Source organism: Dermacentor silvarum, chromosome 4 (genome assembly GCF_013339745.2).
Source record: "Dermacentor silvarum isolate Dsil-2018 chromosome 4, BIME_Dsil_1.4, whole genome shotgun sequence".
Lineage (NCBI taxonomy): Eukaryota > Metazoa > Arthropoda > Arachnida > Ixodida > Ixodidae > Dermacentor > Dermacentor silvarum.
Genome location: NC_051157.2, coordinates 91,842,521 through 91,861,432, shown reverse-complemented (window position 1 = coordinate 91,861,432; position 18,912 = coordinate 91,842,521). Strand labels below are relative to the sequence as shown.

General features: G+C 43.8%; 1 pseudogene; it reads right to left on the bottom strand.

Moving 5' to 3' along the window:
• Nucleotides 1-18,912, bottom strand: part of LOC119448763 (Down syndrome cell adhesion molecule-like protein Dscam2) — a 190,503-nt pseudogene that overhangs the window by 29,754 nt on the left and 141,837 nt on the right.

Sequence of the window (18,912 nt, the reverse complement as noted above, 5' to 3'; positions counted from 1 at the left end):
GGACCTTATTGTATGACGACTCTAGTACAAGTCGTAAAACCGAGATGCGGTAAACTGAGCACCAATTCGCCTCCGAGGGTTCTCGTAGTCGAAGAAGCGCAGTTAAAATACATCATTAATAGCGTCAAGAAGCATGACGGTTTAAAGAACACGGAAGTCGGGGCTCAAGGCGCTTTTCACTCCCAGCAGGTACCAGTTACGGACAGCGTAATCACGAAACGTCGCTTTGTGCACTGAAGCACAAAAGTAACTGGAACGCCAATGCACTTCTCCGCAAAGTTCGGGAATTAATATCTCGAAAGTGGTGTCATCCTGAGAATTAGTTCCAAGTGGATCCGCCTTTATTTGCGAACACCACGGCTAGAATTTGCAAATTTCAATATGGGCCATAAGGTAATTATTAAAACTTAATTAGTGAATTTTTGTTAATTTGTCAATTCTGCATTTTAAAGTTTTGTGCAAGTAATGTCCTCCTCTTCGAGTAGACCAGCTCCCGAACTAGAATTGTAATATCTGCCACAGGCAACCTTTAAAAAAATTTTAAAGTGTTCGCTGAAACACTCTGTATATGTCTATATGTCTATAGGATTAGCAAAATAGGGCTTTATTGTTTGCAGGTGGTAGTAATTGTAGACAGCGCCCAGCAAATTTATTGCCATCAGTGTTCAAGGTGATTTTGTGTCGCGAAACATGCATCACTCTACAAAAAATACTAAAAAAACACATAATAATCTCCGTAACTTGAGGTTTTTGGGTCACTGAACAGACACCAAAAACCTCAAGTCCAGTCTCAAGTTCGGTTTGTTCCTGAAGTTTTGTCTGTTCAATTTTGAGTACTGTCACTGCGTTGTGGAATGCTCTTGAAATATGTGAGCACTTAGTGTTTTGTGAGGTGCTCTGGCACTCTAAGAATAACGGACTTTCCGCATACTATTTCCATCAACGTACACCCATCGCGGCAGGGATGGGGAAATCATGGCCACGCGCGTGCTAAGCTCTTGTACGCCAGTGAAAGTGAGCCAACATAGTTGTTGGAAACGCCCTGCGTATTGATGAAATCATGGCAAGCTGGGAAATACATGCCTTTATGCCTCAAATAGCTACCATAACGGGATTGGCACTATATAGTAGATAATTTTTGCTAATTCACTGCATATATATTTAGGCACCTTGCATCCTCCGGCTCAAGTACTAATTGACGCTGAAAGCACGTTTGTGTTGTCAATAGCCCGTAGCGATGCTTTCTTTGTGTCTTTTTTGTGTAGAACATATTTTGAGAGAGGTTATAAAAAGCCGGGGAAGCAGTAGGAGATGAACGGGAAATGCCCTGTTGCTAGGCTAATGCTTGTCCTAAATCAATGTGGTTAGTGATAGCGCACGAGTGGAGCTTGTACTGCCTCCATTACGAAATTGCATAAACATAAAAAAGAACGATAGAAATTAAAGCATCTTTTTTATTTAAGCAAAGATTTCTAAAGAAGATAGCTTAAAATCGAATTTCTTAAGATTCAGCACTCGTTTGTCCAACATGTGCTCTAAGGAAGGAGGAACGAAATCGATGATCGCTTCCCTCGATCTTCCATACACCGCAAGGCCCAGAGAAACGGGACAGTGAGTAAGGTATTGATTGCTCAAATTGCTGCTGATTTCCTTTATGAAAAGCAACCTCAAGCCGCGAAATGATGATGCAGTCCAAGCGAAGGTCCGCACTGTCTTTGTTCGTTGAACATTATCAGAGATTATCTATAGCTATGGCAACTTTCCTCGTCGTTTTCGTCACCCGAACACCAAGCGAACCGAGACCACCGAGCGAGTTTCGACCTGTTGGGCTGATTTTGACACAATACAGAAACAAAACCTGTCCTGCCATGCACTACTTCTCTGACGTAGGAAAAGTTGAGGTAGACTGGACGTGCTCGCATTTCCGCCCCGTTTCTACTGTCGTTCTGTTACGGTCCAAAAAGAACCATACGAAACTACAGTGTACACAACTGCCAACCAATCACAAGGCATACATTACTTGCGAAAAGTTTTAAAAACCTGCTACCAATTCTTCATTAACTTAAGGACCATTATAATATTAGGCTACATAAACAAGTACGCCAAAGCTAAAAGAACGTGGCCTTCAGCTTGTTGGTAATCTTCAGAATTGAACATGATGGGTGCGAAACAGACGACACAAAGAAAAAAGATGGATTCATATATCGTACATTCTGAAGGCTGCTCTAGTTCAGCCATGTCAAAAATGAACAACAATTACTAAGTGCAGACGGAAGAACACATCATGGGTTTGCTGCTCACCACCCAGCGTAATCTCAGCCGTGCTTTGAGCCCAGTCGTAGTCGTTCAGCGCGAAGCACTGGTACATTCCCTTGTCGTCCCGCAGCACGTTTGGTATGTGCAGTCTCTCCCTCGTCAGCATCTTCACGCGCGACGAGACGACGGGCTGTCCATTTTTGACCCACACTACGGATGACACAGGGTGACCAGTGGTGGTGCAGTTGAGTGTTGCCGGAGCACCCTCGGTGGCCACTATTCGCCTGGGACGAACCGTCGCTGTCAGTGGGGCTGCGAAAGCATTGCAATGCACAACTGAAGTGCTGCGTGTGAGAAACAAAGTCGTAAACCACATATCATTACCGTAAACAGTGGGTCCCTCGTAAGCCTTCTGCAAATTCACATACAAACGCAAGGGTGACGCAACATGCAAGGGAAAGTGTAGGACCATTAGTGGGTGATCAAACGTTAAGCATATGCTGGTTAAGATACGGCGTGTGCGTAACGTACGTTGCAAGCAAAGGCTGTTATGCACCACTTATTGATTCACATGGTGAATACTATTGAACGTCATCAAGAAACCCGCGGTAAATCTCGTCTACTACATTGTATGGTTGATTTTCAGTTCCCACTTCCCACTTCCGATGGGATGGAGTGCCTGCGTGGGGCACGTTCTTCTCCTTAAAGAGCGGCGTAACTGGATACCTATATAACATTCGTATTCTCGCAGCCAGCCGTGTACGATTTCGAAGTGGAAACAAATGCACCCATTAGCCTTTTTTCTACACGGAAGCTGGTAGTTTACCAGTGATTGTGAGTTGCGTCTCCATCCGGTCCTCGCCGATGGAATTGTTGACGACACACACGTACTTGCCGCCATCGCCGACTAAAGCGCGTCGAAAAAGCAGTGTGCCGTCTGCTTGAGACACTCGGCCTGCCGAGTCTAGCAAGACTTTCCAGCCGCCTTCGACGCGGTGCCAGGAGTACGTGGGAATCGGGTAACCCTGCGCCGCGCACGGGATCTTCACGTTGTCGCCTTGGCGCGCCCGCACCACGGGCCTGCGATCGGTCAGCCTCGGTGCCGTGTTCACGTGTGTGTCTGCAAAAACAAAAAAAGGAATGTTCGACGACATGTCGACTGAAACAAGGCAACGACATACAAAGAAAATGTTACACTACAAAGTACAAAGGAGAAGTGACACTTGGAAGGTGGAGACTTTTGCAGCTAGTGTTTAAGAGCAAAACATGCTTCCGCTTCATGGGCAACAGCATAAATCGTGGATTGGGTTTAACTCAGAGTCCAACGTATGATTTTCGGTACGTTGTATTTTATTTCTCAAAGTTCCAATTTGAGCGCGGTAAACCTATTGCAAAGCCAATAGTAACCCATGGCTATGGTAGCCCACAATAGCGTTTTTGATACGTTGAAGCAAATGTTGGGCTGCGTATAGTTAAAAAATCAATTACCATTTAATTAAATAGTATCCTAATTACTTTAACTAAATTATAATTTTGAAATATTTGATACAAATGCACTCTTACAGGGCAGAATAAATGTGAACAAAGTGTTCTAATTGTTCTTTATGTGTAATGGTGCTTAAGATTTCTGGGGTTAAGCGGGTGTCATATTCGAAGAAGTGAAGGCCTGCAAAGGGGAGCATGTGGATGCGTGTTCGTAATACGCGTAGAAGATAGTGCCGGTGGATGATGCAATCTTAAAGAGATGGACTTGTACAGGAAACATTACAAAACAAAAATGTGAAGACGCCTGAGTACAGTCCCTTTTTTTCGACAATGGTAATCAATTTTACGACCTTATCTTCTCAAATGCTCGTTGTATCACCCTCGCATTTGTGCTGATTACGCATAGTGCCCGTGTTGATGGGTTATGGTTGGCATATGTTGTCAAAATTAATCCGGAGCCCTCCACTACGGCGTGCCTCATAATCAGAACTGGTTTTGGCACGTAAAACCCCAGAAAAAAGAAAGGCATATGTTAATCCTTTAGAAAACCAAATCTTATGTTTTCCTACTTTTCCTTCTGTGGGAAAAGTTTATTCTCGATAAGTCCGCTTTCCTTCAATTTTATTCTACCCGGCGCCATGCCTATGACGTTTTGCTGCTAAGCACGAGGTCGTCGGTTTGATTCCCCGCTGTGGCGACTTCATTTAGTTGGGGACAGAGACGCTCGTGTGCTGTGCTTTGTGTGCGCGGTAAAGAGCCTCAGTCGGTCAAAATTATGCAGTAGTTCTCTACTATGGCGTCCCTCGCAACCCACTGCGCAGTTTTGGGGCGTTTACACGCCTCTAACATGGCGTATTTCAATTGTCGCAATAACGTGTGTCACCACATCGGTGCAATGCTAATCGCATCGCTGGAATCGTTATTATGTTCATTTGAATAAAATCCTGTATTTTCACGACGTAATGGTGGCGCAGAGACAGAAGCACTAGCGAAAAAGATCAATAGAAGAACCAAGGTCATTTCTGAGTGACCTTGTGCCGCGAATTTAGGAACAAAAATGAAGTGATTATGATGAGGTCGCAAGCGCCGTGAGCGTTTTTATGCACGCCTCATCGTATGTTGCGCAGCAGTCGACACTTCTCGCATCTGTTCGACAGTGTATTGTCGCATTCACAGCATGCGCACAATTTGGTTATGTTGGGATCTCCTTACTATCGACGTGACGGCAACGTTGACAATAGTTTCAATGCAGCAAGCTCGAGTTGTACGAGACCAATAATATAATAACAGTAACACTATAAGCATCAATATTAATGAAGGAAACAATGACGTTTCGGTTAAAGCGATCGCCAGTGAACAGCGTATGGTCGCATGACTATCAATCTATCCTTTCAGTAAGCTTTCATTTCTGTCCAATAAAGCAAAAAGCACTAAACTACCGCTATGAAGCATGCCTGCCTTATCTATCTCTAATAACCATGCCTTTGCTAATCGGCGCAGGGGCTAGTGTCTACACTGGCGAGTTTTCTGAGTCCAGAAGCCACACGCAGAACCTGCAACGAATGTCTCTCTCTCTCTCTTTCTTTTCCTTTGTACGTATGCTCTTTTACTTGCCGCTTAATGAAGCCATGCCACCTGAATAAATGATGTAAATCAGTCCAAGGGCTGAGTGGTAACTGGTACAAATATACACATACGCTTGAGAAGCTGTCATACTACTGGTATATTCGCCGAGGGCTTTTCTTGCATTAACTTAAACGTCACAGACAAGGCACCTGAGAATGTTTTACTATGTTTCAAACGTGTATAGGGCTTCAGGCACAGTGCTCTTTTCTCTTTCAACGTTGTCAAAGGGAATCAAATCAGTTATTTCAAATCAGTATTTACGCAGGACGACGGCTTCCTTCCTAACTACGCCACGAATTTACCTTCAATTCCTGATGTTATGATTTCGAGGCCGGTGTTCTTAATTTATTGTTGAAAATTGATGTTAAAAATCTCCTGGGCCAGATGATATTCCCAATGCTTTCCTAAAACGGTATTCACAGTGGTGTTCAAAATACTTATGCATCCTGTTCAGCAGGTCCCTAAGTGAAGGCTCATTACCGGATGACTGGAGAACGGCCAGAATCAAGCCAATTCATAAAACTGGAGACTGAACATCTATTCAAAATTACCGTCCGATATCATTAACCTCAACAGCATGCAAAATCTTAGAACATATTATTCATAAACATATAGCCGACTTTCTTGAGCAAAATAACTTTCTAACCAATGCCCAGCATGGTTTTAGACGAGGATATTCTACTAATACTCAACTAGTCCAAACCATACATGATTTTGCAGCGGCAATAAACGAAGGAAAACAGACTGACGCTATATTTATGGATTTTAAAAAAAAGCATTCGACAAAGTCTCGCATAATAAACTTCTTCATAAACTAGGTAATGTAATAAAAAACGACAAGCTACTCAAATGGATTTCAGCTTACCTCAAGAACTGTCGCCAGTTTGTGGTATTAAATAATTCGTCTTCCCCTACAGTTTCTGTTGATTCTGGCGTTCCCCAGGGATCAGTTCTTGGGCCGCTTCTTTTCTTGATTTTTATCAATGACATTGTCTCTAATATCTCTGTTTCTATAAGATTGTACGCAGACGATTGTGTGCTGTATGAAAAGATTAATACTGCTGAGGATCAAGCCAGGTTAAACAGTGATTTTGCAAAAGTATTATCTTGGTGTGACAAATGGCAAATGTGTGTTAATTATGATAAAACAGTGTTCATGCGCATAACACAGAAACGGAAGCCTCTCTTATTTAACTATACTGCTAATAATAATGATCTTTCAGAAGTGAACAGCTACAAGTACCTAGGGCTTCGGATCTGTAAAAACCTCTCCTGGACCGAACATGTGGATAACGTCACCGCTAACGCCCTCCGCAAACTCTTTTTCCTTCGACGTGCTTTGAAGCTCACGCCCCTCAGTGTACGTTTTCTCGCATATAATACCATTATTCGTCCCATGTTAGAACATGCCATCATAATCTGGGATCCCTTCACTAAAACTAACACTGCTAAATTGGAGAGAGTTCAAAAGAAAGCAGTACGGTTTATTTATAATTCATTTGGCCGTTCATCTATCACTCATCTACTTAATCAAAGTGGTTTGCTTCCAGTCTCTCATAGAAACCGTATCTGCCGTTTAAAATTCTTTTTTCAATTACTCCAAGGTAAATACAATCTTAACACATCCAATATTATATCGTACTCCTCTGGACATAACACAAGACAACGGCACGATTTTACAGTGACACCATTAAACGCTAGAATTAACTCCTATAAGTATTCTTATTTCCCCAGAACGATTACAGATTGGAATAGTCTTAATAATGATGCAGTATCACAAACGTCACTGCAAATGTTTGAAAGCTATCTGTAATTTCTTAACATCGTTTATACTACATTATATCATTGTGTTGCAATTGTGTCTTATGTTTTTGCATTTCTTTTCCTGGATCTTGACTTATGATTTATTTATGAATGGATCAATGATTACTTTTGGAATTACGTTGGCTGTTTCCAACGGACCTTTACTTGTATATTGTATGCCCACCCTGCTAAGGTCTTGTATAAGATCGCAGTATCAATAAATAAATAAATCCGTGGTGTTTTAATGTTGCGTTGTCTACTTTTTAGAAGTAAAGGTTATGAAAGATAAACGTGAGGAGGCAAAAATGGTGAATAGTACTAGAAGCATCCTCGGACACAGCTGAAAACAGAAGACTCTTTAGACTTTCGAAACGAAAGACCCTGCCACTTGGGAAATCGAAGCCGCGAATTCAAAACAGTGCACCCAGCGTGAGGTACGGATTCACGACCCTCATCTTAAAAGTGTCATGTCTCTAAACTTCAGTGATTGCTACTAAAAAAAGTTAACATTGCGGTATCAAATATATGGCTCAGTGACCCCGGAAGCCAACATCAGTTTGAATCAAACAATCGATACTAGAACTCTTTTAAATTTATTCAGTGTTGAAATGCATACTGTGAAGCCCGTCCTTAAAAGGCACCAAGAGAAAGTAATGTATCATACAACTAACGTGTATTCTAAACAAGTCACTGAAGAATGAAAATGCTTTCATGAAGCCTGAGTACAGAGACTCTAAACTGTTTCAAGAATTGATAGGAGCTGATTGATTACTCCACTGAAGGAAACGGCTGAAACACTATGACTTGTGGACCAGTATTCCCAGATGGCCTGGCAGAGGCATCTTTTCGCCCTGTTGTACTCTGTTTCGTTTATGACATGGTGATAAAATTGTATAAGCACACAGCGCTTTTAGAGGGAAACAAGACCAAAATACTTTAAAGGCTTCAAGAAAGAAAAACAAAGAAGGAATCAGAATCGCATGCAAGTTCGTGAAAAATAATCAGACACCGTGAAACGTTGCCAAGAGCATAGTTAATGAGGTCGCCGTGAATAATGGGTTGCAGAAATGGGACAGCCTGAAGCACGTTCACATATTCGTCGACCAGAGAGGACTCGCGAGCAGCATATATAGATTCTGTGGATAAAGGTAAAATGTGTGACATAAACAAAGCAAACGGGCAAGAATGGTGTGGTCATTTGCATAGTTTCAGAAAATTTACATCCATCGAGCGAGGCATGCTGGCAGCGACTGACAGCGGCGGTGCCGGCTCAAAAAGTGGATCGAGTAAGGGGTTCGTGAAGTTGTATAGTAGGTCTTGCACTTTGAGTGTCGCACAAGTTTTTTTTTTTACAATTCTAGTTGATGATGATTATTTATTTCACCGTGCTAATGGATGTTCCTCCATAGGCTTTTTTTTTCATATATCCTACCACGTCTCTGCCATGCCCACTTCGACAGAGAAGTAAAATAACAATCCCTGGTATCTCTGCGCGCTCGTTCGAAGCTTAACGGCTGAATCACATTGAACGAGTAACCCAGCATGACAAAAAGCAAAGATTTAAAGAGAGAGAGAGAAAAAAAACAGGACCCCTTACGGTGCCGCATTGTTGATTTCCATTGGGAAAACTAGCGGGTGCGTTAGAAATTTGCATCAGTGCCACGTAGCTGCTCCCAACAGTTTTTTTTTCATGCATTGGTGCGCCTGGCGATCGATAATGGTTGGGATTAGTGCTAGCGATAATAAATGGCTTGCCACTCGATCGACACGTAAACAGCAGCGCAGCAATGTTACGCCCGATAAAGCGACTACGTACTAGCGTCGAGAACGACGTGACCGGCAGGATCTGGTGTTACGAGAGTGTGTAGTTGACACAAAACGATCGATACATGCGAGTTCGTGTCTCGCAAGCCCAGCCAAACTAGCGCGCTAGGGGCCCAACCATCCGTGAAGATTCATTTTAATTAGGCTACCATGTCAACACGAAAGCGAAGCTGCAATTTCGCGTGTTTCTATGCTGGCAAGAGCTTGTTCAACAGATTATTGGATGCGCTAGGACGTTGACGAACGTTCAGTAAAAGAAAAAAAACATTACTACTGAATGCTCTTGCATGAACACTCACGAAACGAACTGAGTTTTTAATCTCGCTTTCTTTGCGAAATTTCGTCTCTCACGATGACACAGTTACTTGTTTGAGATGAGACTACAACGCAGTGGGTTGCATTCTTATTTGTAGTTTTTTTTTTTGCCCGTTCAGCATTCGAGCACGATGCTAGAGATCCCAGAGCTCGGGAAAGTTATTGGTGGGATATTGCATTTAATCTACGAGGCCAAAAATAATTGTAAGTTGAGTTATCCAGTTGCCAGCCAAGCTGTGATAGTGTAATATAGCTGTTCGTAAGGTCAAACTTCTTTTTCTAGGACCTTGCAAAGCCTTTCCACTTGGTGCTTATCTTGTAATAAAGTAAAGAACCCAAAGCAAAAATATGGCTACGCATAAATGATGGAGGTGGAAACAGAACCCATGACCATTATATTGCCAGCCCGGCACTCTATCGGCTACACGGTGCAAGTTCTTCACGGCCAGCATGTCATAGGAGAAGCTGCAACTTCTGTAAGTGTATGGAGCACAAACCAGAGGACGGTGTTGTTAATTTACGATTCTTGCAACGAAGAAATAATCGTGGAAAGAAAAGGATACGCTACTGAATTTAATTTGGTTAGTTGATGACGATGAGCAGAGATGTCTTTCTTGCAGAACTATAATTGAAATATGATATTTAATGAATATGAATATGAAATTTAATAACTTCTTCTTTGTAAGTCTATATCTGCGCCGCACATTTAATGAAATCATTTACTTTTCCATCCTGTAAACCGTGGAACACAGATAGTAGAACTGCTGAAGAAAACTGTCCGACCTCTGGCAGGCTAAGTTTTCCTAATACAACTCCTGACGGTGTGCTACACAAAAGAGGGCTGACTGTAGTCCTTGTTTTGTTCGTAAAGCAAAGAGCACAGCTGTGTACATACCAATGATGATGAGCCTGGCAACTGTGGAGCTTCTAAAAACTTTTCCCGTGAGCCTGTGCTTGGCCTGGCAGTAGTACTTGCGGTGGCTGTCGGTACTTGGGTCCACTTTGCGAACATGCAGCTCACCAGATGGGAACACGGTGTAGCGACCACCTGCGTCAGAGGAGATTTCAGTCGCACAGTTACACCATGGCGGATGAATTGAACCCTCCCCCGGTACAGGGTAGCCAACCGGAAATATTGTCACGTGGTCGTTCCAGAAACTTCCGATACATGGAGGCCAGGCCTGCGCCCAGCGATGAGGTTTAACATTTGTTAGCCGGCGGAAAGCGGTCACCGGTGAAAGATAGACAAGTACACGTGTCAATATACTCTGGTTAACCTCCCTGTCGTTCCTTTGCCTTTCTCTCTCTCTCAAACTGACAATAAAGCTCCTCAACAAAAGTGAGTAGCAAATAATTATTCGAAAATGCCTTTGAGGTGAAAGAGTATATCTTAAGGGAAAAAAGTCTGCATGAAAAAAACGCTTTTTATTATTTATCATTAACTAAATTTTGGAGTTTTGCAGGCCAGAACCACAATATGATTATGAGGCACGCTGTAGTGAGGAAGTTCGGATTAATTCGGAGCACCCGGGGTTCCTTAGCGAGTACCCAATGTACGGTACACAGTTGTTTCTGCATTTCGCCAACATCGAAATGCGGTCGCTTCTGAAGCTTGTATTTGCTATGAGTGGTTTTCGGCATTAACGTGAACTTTATCCATGTAGCGCAGGAGTGAATGTTACGACAAAAGTCTGCATGGTGCACACAGAATAACGAATATGTCTGAAAGTAGGCGTTTTTTTAATATTCTTCGAATTTTTTGCCTGAGGGAGGGTGGGGGTGAGGGGGCATGAACTAGTTGTGTCAAGTTAAAATTTACGGCCTCTGTGATAGCGATTATATAGACACTCCAGGCGAACTTTCCCCGTCGGCGTCGCTGTGAGGTTCCTTAAAAAGTCGGAGGCCAACAAGATCACGACCGCGCGCCGTATGCTGTAGGTGCGAAGGAAAGTGCGCGAGGGTGAGCAGGAAGGATGGTGGCTTGATGCGGCAGTGTTTACTGGCACACGCAAGGGAGTAAGGTGGAGAGGGTGCGCGCAAGGTGGGTGGGGGTGGAGAGAGGGAAAGTTAGGGCGCATTTCTTCTCCTACTCCAGCTGCCGCGCCTGAGCGGGACCGCGCGCGTCCTATCTTGGAAGGAATGGTTCGATGCCTAGCCGACCGGACATAGCTGATGGGCTCGTGGGCGCTGTGTTCTCACGCGCCTAGTTCGCGTTGAAGCGAGAGGCACTACGAAGGGGAATTCGCTTGTCGATATTCATCACGCCAGCGTTCTGACAGCCAGTGTCTGCGGTCATCGAGTGAGATGTGTTCATGTTTGCCTCTCTGTGCGTGACGCCGTGCTTGTTAGTTTAGTTAGGTAGGAATGTTTACATTAGTTTACACATCTGATAAAGATACTAACCTTAATTGGTATGGCGGTCTATTTAGCGGCTATCGCAATCAGTGCTTCTCCATTCGGGCGAAACTGCAACTTCTTATTTGAAAGGTTATGTTTTGTTGCGTGTTTTTTTCTTATTGCTGACAGTCAAATGCCTATACTCATTGTTCCCAAAATTGGTAACCTGTTAGAGACACCTTATTGTGTCCATGTACATTATGCCTTTAAGGAGTTTACTTAGGATGAAATCGATAAACAAGTATCTTCTTTGAGAAAGAAAGTAAGAATTTTCTTACACTTCGTAGGCTCTGATCAGAGATTTCTCGAGTACACCATGCGAAAAGATTTTCAAAATAAGCGCAAATAGCATTTATGAACCAGCATTTAGGCCCATAGTGTTCGTTCATTTGTTCGGATGTAAGAGCGTGGTTCAAACAAGGCGCGACGTAACATTAAATACATATTCAAGGAGGGATACCTGGATCTGTTTCAGCTGTCATACGGTTTGAAGCCAATATGTCTAACTGGTACGTCTTACGGCATTGTACAAATGAACAGATAGTTGGCGTAACGTTACGATTGAACATTACTTGTTTAAGCATTCTGTAGAATGACAGAAGGTCTAAAGTGAACACGATTAAGAGCTACGTGAAGTACTTTTTTTTAATGGAAGCATACGTAAAAGATACAGCCAAGGATACTGCGGGAGTATAGCTATAGATTACGTCGGTATTACTAGTTTCGCGGGAAATAAAAAAAAAGTTTTCTTGTAAGATAGCTTGAAAGAGTCTTGGCTATACTTTGCTGGTTAAAACGAGTTTCCATCTGTTCTTGAGGAGGTCCTAGAGACTTCTTAAAGTTTATATGAATACCGGGTAGTTCTTATCAAGACTAGGCGGGAGTGCCTTCATGAATCTAGGAGCGAGGGGATGGTAACTGCTGCTTGCAGTAGCCTAGAAATGGAATCATAGTCGCTGGAATCAGGGGGCATCGTTTTGGGGCAACCACATTTTAGTGGAGCGCATGTCAGCTAGTAAGAGGCAGATGTTATCATTTCTCAAAGGGTGACCGGTGCTGCTCAGATGCGACATCTGATAAAAAAGAAACAAGATTCAACGTACAACAGAAGCGGTCTACAAAAGACACTTCATGAATAGCACTTAAGGGCAGTTCGTAAGCTTTCCCAAGACGTACATAAAGTCAGTTGAGGTCACATTCACTACGCTATGAATAGTGCTTGTAATATGACTTGTCTAACTAAAGAGCTTCGTAAGCGAAAACTCTGAATATCTGGTTCTGCGTGTGCAGTGACAAACGTTCAAGGCTCACTCACTTGAATCTGTGTCAGCGTGTATGACGAGTCCATCATCCCGCACCCATGACGTCACCGTGACGTACTCCTTGACGAAGCTCGGTATCTGGCAACGCAGCACGCCGGTGTTGCCTTTGATGACGAACTCGTCGTACACTTGCACGTCAAACTCCTGGTTGACGGCTGCACGCACGGAAAGAGACAAACTTAAGGTGTCATTGTAATTTGTGTTGCATTTATTTGCAACTCGCGAGGCCGATTTCGCAAGCAACAAACAGTGGCACAACACGTTTTTATCCACCAATAAAGAATAATATGACTGCGGAGAAAGAAAAAAAAAGACAAGGTTTTATCTTATGGCTTTGTCGACATTGCGCATACCGTAACGCGACATTTATTGGTCGTAACTCTGCTAAGAACGAGTCTGAGGAGTTGTAGGAGAAGGAGGAGGAAGGAATATCAAGCAGAGGCGCGCCTGGTTTCTTATACTGTGCAGCGATGTCCCATCGATATGGGGAAGTCGCGAAATTCATCAAATGTCCGCAAATGCAAAACACAATGTCACTGGTCATTTAAGACGGAATAGCGAAATTTTTTTCTTTGGGAAGAACGATGCGAGTGTCCAAATTTACGAAAGCACTGGAGAGATTGTGTGCCTTTCTTCAAATAAACTTCTCTCTGTCGGTCTAGGCATTTCATTAAATTTCTTTTGGTTTGCACGGAATGGGACGATGTTGCAAGAAAATGGTCGGCGGTAACAAGTGCTGATTGCTATGTGTATTACTTATCGGCTTCGCTATCCTGATATCTCGGTACGTGAAATTAGGATGCTGAACAGCCTAATAAAACCAAGAGTATGCAGTTTATATTTTGATACAAATACTATAAGATACTACTATAGCAATAAAGCTTTACCATACCATACTATAAAATATCTCATCTTTTATTTTCATTACTGCGGTGTTTCCGACATCTCTTGTGACACTCCGGCTAAACCTAAAGTGTTTACTGTTTTGTTTGCTCCGAAAAGGTTTCTCGCTGGCACCTTTGCACACATCTCTACTTTACACATCGACAGCAAAGTTATTTCTAAGCGTATGGTTTCCTTAATATAAGAAAATATTATGGTAGATTTTGTAGGCCCTGTTCTATTTTCAATGTTGCGGTATTACCCGAAATAACCGGGAAATAGATTCACATTTCGAATAGAGGCTGCTGATTCAATTTGATTCAGTAATACATCTGCACCACCAATCTTTTCCTACATCAGGCATTCAGAAAGAGAGCAATAATTTTGAAGTGAAAGAAAGAAAGTCAAACTCCATGCGTAAAATTATGATAAAAAGTCACGACTTTCACCCGGCTGCAACAAATAAACTAATAAAAAAAGCTGGCCTTTTACAATCCGTGCTCATGGCTATGCTGATCAGACATGCGTCTTATGGCGAAAAACTGCGTGGCCGTACACCTTAAAAATACTCACTGGTCGAAAGAAGAACTTTTGTTCCTCCCTACATCCCTTGAAGGCAAAAGTGGAGGAATTTGAAAGCAATACAATGTTGCCTTTCTTCCTAGTATTGCCTCCAAATGAAATTTTGTGGGCCTCAGCAGTTCGTTGGCCTTAGTTACTATTTAACGGGACAGTCGGCGTAGCTTCATTACGGTTAGAGATTAACAATAATGATGGGGTTCCTGTATTTGAATAGAGTGAAAAAAAAAACAGCGTAACTATCACGGGAACCAAATGAATATAACGAACCCCTCCTGTACCGTGCCTAACGAATTCGTTTCCCTCCAGAAGCGGTGGTACAGCTCGGTTACCAGATTTAATTTTTTGTTTCTTTCTTTGAGCTACACTATTGTGGCCTAATTAGAAGAACCTGGGATAGCTGCGTTGCCGTAGCAAATCGCAGCAAGCTCAGACACGCTGTCAAATGCACGTCGTTGCGATATTAATAAAACGGAATGTTTGGAAAAAACGAGCAACGAGAAAACGTTCTTACGAATCATAGGACATAGCCAGGTCCAGCAGAATAATGTTACACGGAGGAGTGGTTGATATCGTAGTTACTATAATGAGGATGTCGTACTTGTTAAAGTTTGTAATGCTAACAATATGCCAAGGCAGCTGGGTGAACTGTTCTTTGGGAGTCATTTTTCCCAGTAGAAAGACATAAGCGCATATGCGAACCGAATAAATGAGGCCCCTTAACTATATTAGGGTTAGAGATGGAATAGTCAGTCGCGACAGTCGGATGAAGGAAATACTAGTAAGAAACATCGATATTATTGCGATGCACGTCTTTTTCGTGTTTTCTTTCTAGAGTAGTTGTCCATGCTTGCGTTCGGCAAGAAACGCTGTAAGCAAACATAAGAAAAACCAGACGTTTAATTACTTAGACTGTGTAAAAAGTGCCCCGGGAGCAAGAGTGGGTAGGAGAAAAAGACCTAGACGAATCACATTACCAGCAGGTTTGGACGGACTAGTTCTCAGTTATGACCGTAAACTTATGCAGGAACGAAAAAAAAAAACTGGAAAGCAATATGCAATGCTTGCGATATCGATTATATCGCAGAAATATGGTTCCCTTCCCCTCCCCTCGGCAATGTAGCAGTCGGCGCAAAATAATAACGACGTATTTTTACTAATGATCAAGAAACTAATGTCATAATGTCACCTGTAACGCCCTTGTCCCCGAACGACAGGGACAATTATCGTATTGCTTGTTTAGTATCGTGCTACAAGAAGAAGAATGATGAGAAGAAGAAACGTGGGCATTTTCGTAAAATAAGCCCTTTTTGTATTTTCATTCCGGAATAAATTTCCGTGCATAAGATATCATGGAGATTTCATGGAGCATATGAGTTACTAAGTTCACTACACATATGGTGACATGTTAATACCTCCGTATAGAGCACTGCAGGGGCTCGGACTTACCCGAAAGCCCGGGTCCGGCCCGTGGGCCGGGCCGGGCCGGGTAGGGCAGTTTTTTCGCGGGCTCGGGCCGGGCTCGGGCACGGCATGTGCTTTTTGACCCGGGCCCGGGCCGGCCTCGGACTTTCTGGCGGTGTGATGTAACGTGCAACGAGTTATCCTCGCGCGTCTGGACCCTGAAAAACATGTCTTTTTCGGTCTCGGGCCGGGCTCGGGCCTAAGGTAAAGGGGTGGCGGGCCGGGCCGGGCGGGTAACTTAGATTATTTTCCGGGCCCGGGCCGGGCCCGGGTTCTGCCATAAAACTTTTGGTCGGGCTCGGGCGGGCAGCCCAACGTAAAAACTGGCCCGGGCTGAGCCCGGGCTGAAAAAATCGGCCCGTGCAGTGCTCTACCCCCGTATACGCATGCAGTACGGGACCACGTGCAGGCTACTGTGCATTTCCTGTTTGTGCGTTGCGGCGCCGCTGCCTATGTTGCGAGGAAGTATGACAAAATGATTAGCTCAAAATTTCAATTACCTTAAACAGTGTAAGAGCTTTGTTGCAATTTTAGGCACGCTTACTAGGCTTTGCGTTTTTGTTTTCATTGGCGCTGAACAACTCAAAATGTATCTTCAAAAAACTAGGGGGGAACTCAGCACCACCAGCTGAGCATGCGTTAGCATATAGTCCGTCTACAGCATTAAACCCATGGGCGCCGCCATATTTAATCCCCTGACAGCGCCCGCCATTGAGTGCCAACTGATCATCGTTCCCTCTATTTTTTTCAATGGCCACCGCGGCCGCATATATGGCTCAGACAGCCGCTGTTTCAGCCACCACAGTGAGCAGTGAGTGGGTAGACGACAGAAGACTTATTTATCGGTTTTGTCTACAGTGCAACCTTAATAGTGTGCAAGCTTACCGGTTGAAGGCAACGAAGCAGCCCGATGTTTACTTTTATCTAAGCTATGTTCTACTCTTTACAGTGGGATATTTGTAAGCCAGTTAGGGTCGTGCGCCTGTTATCGTCATTATTTGTATGCCAAACAGCTTTATTAGGGAATAGTCGTCTGTGAGCGCGCAGAAAATGGCTGTTTGTGAACTTCACCCATCACAGTGGTTGCTTCCAATCGAGTCATTCTTGTTGCCGGCGTTTATCAGACAACTTGGGAGTCGTTTTCTGATTACTTACACTGCATATTAAAATCTATTTGAATACGCGAGGACAAAAATTTGGAGGACGCCTAAACTTCGCCTTTAAGAGTGGAACGCTATAGCATTCAAAGATCCCTGAATGCTTGTCAGGCTTCCCGGCAACTGCAGCTATTTTAACGTGATAGCGTTAACAGCCCCGTGTCGCAGAAAATCCGGCGTCGGCGTCCACGGTCAAGAAAATCATCCCGAACCATCCCGACCCCGCAGGCCCTCAGCGTGGCGCAGAGGCGCTGGTGAATTTGTCAAAGTAAAATGCATCAGAAAAATCTTAAAGTACGTCTTAACCACAACCTACGGGTATTATATCGTCGGATTGAAATTTTAATATACGAGAAAACATAATTCTCTTACGGCGGAAACTCAAACACAAACCCCCTTTTCCAGCACTTCCACCATTCATACAGCGGCATGCCGCGGTCGGCGTTCCTTGCAAAAACGCCATCCAGATGGCGCTCGCATCGTCGGCAGCGGCGCGCCGAGGCGAAGGTGCAGAAAAAAGAAAGTTACACTTGCCGGGAAGCCTGACAAACAGTCAGGAATATTTGATTGTTATCGCGTCCCACTCTTAAAGGTTAAGCGTTCTCCAAATTTTTTTCTACACCTTCGCCTCTGCGCGCCGCTGCCGTTTTACGCTGCCGCGGAGGCGAGCGCCATCTGGATGGTGTTTGTGCAAGTAACCTACCCGTGCGCACCACTGTATTCATGGTGAAATTCCTGAAAAGGAGTTTGTGTTTGAGTTTCCTCTTAACTGAAATATGCTTTCTCGTATATGCGAATTACAATCCGACGCTATCATGTCTGTAGGTTGGGGTCAAGTCGTACTTTACGACTTTCCTGACGGATTTTACTTTGAGAAATTCAATTAGTTCACTAACGCAGGGCCTGCGCCACGCGGAGGGCTTGCGTGGTAGGAGTCGTTCGGGATGATTTTCTCAGCCGCGGACGCCGACGCCGTCACCGACACCAGATTTTCTGCGACACGCAGCAGAGAGACTCGGCCTTTCTGTACCGACGTGGGAGCGGCCCGCTACGTGTTGACGCGCGTTCCGAGGGACCGTAATAAACTTTTATCATACCATACCATACGGGGCCCTCAACGCTGTCGCGTTAAAATTTAGCAAGTGGTTGAGTGATCACTCACCTGCTGTTTGATTCCGGGCGTAAGAAAGCAAAAGTACTAAAACGCGCCTAATGTTCCACATTTCACTTTGCTGCTGCGGAAACGTAAGTTGCTCTATGTCCACCGCGCTTGCATGGGGAGGACGTAGCACTGATTTGCATGCTTGCCGAACTTCAACATTCCATGATATGTTGTGCCAGTTTTGGCGGTAATGCTGCAGTGTGTTGTTGCTGCAGGTGAAGCACGTTAAATGTTAAATGATGCTTAGGATGCCCATGGGCGTGATTTTGTAGCGAAGCCTTCCGCTCGATTCTATGGTACTCTTATGCATCGTTCAGAGCTGCCTCATCCCATTGATAACCTTTACGAATCGTAGCTAAGACCGCTGGTGAAGCACGAAAAGTGGGAAAAAGAATAACACCGGAAAAGGCAGCGCTACGAAATTGTGACCAAGATTTATTGAACATTTCATTATAGTCAAGACGGCATGGACAAGATTGATTTGTTGTCGGAAACTGAACGTGAAGGGGGTTGCTTTGCCACCGTGTGTGTCATCGATAGCTGCTTGAAACTAACATTTTCTACATACTTCATGACGACATATTCGTGATAATTTATTTATGTGGACGTTCTGATCGGCACAGGATATCGGTAGACTGGT